Genomic DNA, 4,813 nt, shown 5'->3' with positions numbered 1-4,813 from the left:
AAACGGTTATGAATCATAAGACCGACGGGGTGACTTATATATACGATTGAGATGGGGGTAAACAGGGGGAAGCATCTGTGGAGAGGGTAGATTCCGGCCAAGGGTACCAAGGGAGAATTAAATTGTACTCGCGATTAATTTTGTAAAAAGGGTTAAGCGTGTACAAAATTATAATATTCAAATAAACTAGCTATTTAGTAAATACGCCTTTTTTGAAAATTGAAAATCAATCAAACTATGTTTGTTTTAATGGAATAGATCTTTTTTTCAATTTTCGATCTAGTTGCGCCATTTCCTGGAACGCCTAGAAGCCAATTTCAAATAAATTTTCGTTTTGTTTGGTTTAATTGAGTATTGAACCTTTCTCCCCCAGGGACTGGCTTTTAAACTGATCTCAACTTTTAAAATGTTTTTTAAAACTTAAAAAAAATGGTGAGTGAGGATTTGAATTTCCTCCCCATGAATGGAGTCAATACCGCTAACACCTAATTCAATCCTAATTGGAGTTACATTTATTTCATATATTAACTTTAGTCTATTTTTAAATATGGTGTCATCCAATTTTAGAAAAAAATCGTCCAGGCTTAAGTGCCACAAAGTGAAGTGAACTCGACAACGAGTCTATTTGACTAGTTTCAGCTCGATTGAATATGGCGAAATTCATTCAAAATAAGAAAACAAAATCTATATTAAAAAATGGCAGACCCTTTAAAAATCACAAAATCTGACTTTACTTGAGATTATTTAAAAGAAATTTAAACAAAAGAAACACAGTTATTATTAATTATTTTCTGATTAAAATTATATATATATACAGTTAAATATGTAGTGGGTAGGTACTGTTTCGCTTATCTGGATTCTCGACACATCAGTTCCTGAAAATGTAGATTTTTGCAAATTGAATTGAGTTTGAACGCGATGATGTTTATAGATGAAATAATAAACAACCTTTAAGCGAAATAATTTTTTAAAAAATCATATAAAACATGGACATTCACAAACATAACACAAGGATGTGCAATAAAATCAGACTACCAAATGACAAAGCCAATAAACAAGACAGTGACTACAAAAGGATAAAATATTATAATGCGCTGCCGAAAACCATAGAGTCTGCACCAATTGGTACATTCAAGATGAATTATAGAAACTGGTGTAGGCAGACTTATGGAACCTAAGCGCAAGCCAAATACTAAGTTTGGTGATCGCGCTTTCGGAGTATCTGGGCCGAAGGCTTGGAATAAACTCCCTCCGGAAATAAGATCCATAACAAGTCCAACAGAATTCAGGTCTAAACTAAAAACTTACCTTTTTAAGCTGTCATACCCTTAAATTAAATATACCATTCCTGAGGAAGTCCAATTATATCCAATCTTCCAATTTTGTCCTAAATCCCGTATCTTAATTTCGCTAATAAACAATTAGTTAATGTTAATTAAGTGTTAATCTCATGTGACCTACCAGGTAAATATGGTACTGTATATTATCTCCATAATAACATAGATCATTGTAGAAGTATATTATATATTTTTACAGCGCCTTTGAGGTGATTTTGCACAAAAACGGCGCTATACAAATCATCCAAATATTATTATTATTATAGAATCCGGTATAGAAGTTAGAATATACAATGACGTGACAATATATATATAGACGCGCTGCGTAAATATCAAAATGGCAAGCAAAAGTACGTCAATTATAGTGCTTTTGATTTTGTAGTTTTAGTACTACACTGTCACGCGTCGCGTAATGCCTTGAGCTACCTCCAAGTAAATTCCCTCGTGTATTGTGAGAAATTGTTGTAATTACTCGACAACCACTAGTGAAAAGACAAGGAATTACATGTTATTCGTAAATACACACAAATGATGTTATTACTATAAAAAATACAGTTATTTCGATTGTTTCAGGACAGTACAGAAGACAACGCAATATTGTCTTGTCACTGCTCCGTGAACAGACTCAACCGCGCAGTGTAGGACAATGGGACAACACACAAATCTACCGTAGTTCAAACGCGGAACGCTGTCAAAACGGATACAAGATATATTATAGTATTCCATTAACGCGACATTTTTTAGCAAAAATAAGAGATCTGAACGCTGAAACCCGAGATATGTAAAACTGGCTACCGTCCTACTGTTTTGTCAAAGCACGTTAACGGACGCGGTAGGGGGTAAGACACTGTCCCGTGGAGATAGCTTGCCCGTCTATCTCTGGGACAGTGTCTTGATTCATTGTCCTATCTTCCAAACTACTGTTAACACTAGGACAGTGGGTCCGGAGCTAATGATAAATAATATTGGACCTAGGACTGTTCCTTGAGGGATTCCAAATTCTGAATTTGTGGGTTCAATCAATACATAATTAATTTTCACATGTCGGTGTCATTTAGATAGATAACTTACGAACCATACTTTTACCGTTCCTTGAATTCATTGGAATTCAACACATTGGTGTTCTAATTTTTTGATTAGTCTCTGTGGCATATACTGTCAAAAGTCGATGAATATACTTAAACATTTGGGACAAAACAATATTATACTGTTCTCGTGTTTTCCTTGCATTAGTCATCTCATACAGTATTCCATTTTCATCTTGTAGTGCATGGGATTAACGTATCTTGTTATCTCGGTCACACCCGTGATGTAAAATGTAATATTATCGTTTATTTCGTTCACACGCACATATTCTTTGAATGTCTATCTTTGTCACACATTAACAACGTTTCAATTAAGAATTGACTGGAAATATAAGAGTGTTTCTTACTTGCCATTTTATCTTAAGATTTTGTGACAATAGCAAGTCTAGGTGTGTTTTAGTGTCATTGGAATACGTCCTTTTTTTTCTTTCTGAATCCATTGAGATCTGTATACAAGTTGAACGAAAAACATCGTTTAAAACGCCCATAAGTTGTGCATTAATCCACTTACAACATCTGACGCTTATAATGATGATAGTAGAAGTAATTAAAATATTCTAAACATCAGAATTTATACATTTCTTTAAAAAATAACCATGTTCTTCAATTACCACATTTCTAGTTGGTGGTAAATGTTGACTAGCATTTTGCGATATACGAGTACATAACTTAGGCCCATTGTCCACACAGTCGCTTTTTGTAGGATGAATTTAACCTACAAATGAAGATAGGCGTATTTTGCATATTTGTTATGTCCACACTGCTTCTTGCAATAGTCAGTCACGTTACAAAACGTCTCAGTTTTCTTTCAACTAGCATCGAGAAAGCACGTCTTTTGCTGTGAAAATGTCAAGTGATGACGATGAAGTGATTATAGCATACAATTTTATTAGAAGGTGACGAAACAGGCGAAGAAAGTACTGGATTCATCCATACATCGAAGGAAATATAAATTGTAGATTGTTTGTTGCTACCAGAGAGTTATCAGAAGATGATTCTGTATTTCAATCATTTTACCGAATGACTAAATATACGTACCAAAATTTAGTCTCTACTGTTGGACCAATGATACAAAGACAAAATACTGCAATGCGGTCGGTCGAGTAGTGACATGTTGCCGCGCGCACCGCAATACGAACGCATGACGAGCGGCTGACGTGACGTTGCCGCTTCGTGGACACAGATTTCATTGTTTCTACGCAAGATGCAAGCATTCGTCTTCCAATCGTCAATTGACGAAAGCGTGCGTATGACGTGCGGTTACGTGGACAATGGGCCTAAATCTAATTTCGTAATTATTTAAATGGTTGATTTAAAACACACATGTATGTTTATAAAATATTATTTAAATTATTTACCGCGTAAGAGTCCAGTCAGACTATCCCCTCCCTAATTATTGAAGTATGTTTTGAGTCTGATAGATGTGGCGAGGAGAAAGAGATGGGACTGAGGAAGGTGGGGAAGTATCTGACTCTTCAGACCTGGTCACCAAACATGGCTAAAACCATTCAAGCAACGTGTGAATAAGTAAGTATTTTGATACTGGAAAGTGCTACAAATACATTGAAAATATCACAAATTGATAACATAAAATAATATTACGCCGGGATTTAAAACCACGACCTCCGGATTGCTAGTCGAGAGCCTCGACGACGGAGGCCGTCAAATTATTATTTTTTTTTATTTTTTTTTTTTATAGTGAATACCTCACAAGAGTCCCAACTGCTCCCGTCTGGAGCCAGTGAGACTATGGCATCCCCAATTGGGGGATGTTGTGAGGCTGAAGGTAAGTGGGGAAGGGAAAGAGGACGGTGGGGAAGTACCTGGCTATTCAGATCTAGTCACTAAACACGGCTAAAGCCATTTGGAGCAACGTTTCAATTCTGAATGGTGGTCTTACACCAGGGCGATACTGGTAGTATCTTCCACTCTGGAACGTGCCGCAAATATACTTTATATTATTTTAATTAATTAATTGTGAAATAACACAAATTAATCAAATAAAATTTATTTGCGCACGCCGGGTTCGAACCCGCGACCTTCGGAATGGCAGTCCAATGCGTTACCACTGGACTATGCCGGCCGTCAAATTTATATATCTGTGTGATATTTTTACGCAATGGAAATTGTATACTGTAACCTAACCTAACCTAACCTACTATAATCTAACTCTACTTTCGACTAATGCTAAGAATTCCAGAGAGGATATTTTTGTTACCAGATCTGAACAATTACATTTGGGAGCCACCTCTAGGCTGGAACCCCAAAATACCTGATAAACCTCCTAGATTCTGTGTAAAGGAGATCAGCTAATCTGATTGATAATCCGTTGTTAACAGACCGTTTGCCATCTCGAATGAATCTGTTCTACAGGTATTTCAATGGAGCATG

Source organism: Hesperophylax consimilis, chromosome 20 (genome assembly GCF_061612785.1).
Source record: "Hesperophylax consimilis isolate HC1 chromosome 20, BYU_Hcon_1.0, whole genome shotgun sequence".
NCBI classification, from domain to species: Eukaryota; Metazoa; Arthropoda; class Insecta; order Trichoptera; family Limnephilidae; genus Hesperophylax; species Hesperophylax consimilis.
Note: the sequence above shows the minus strand (reverse complement) of the source record.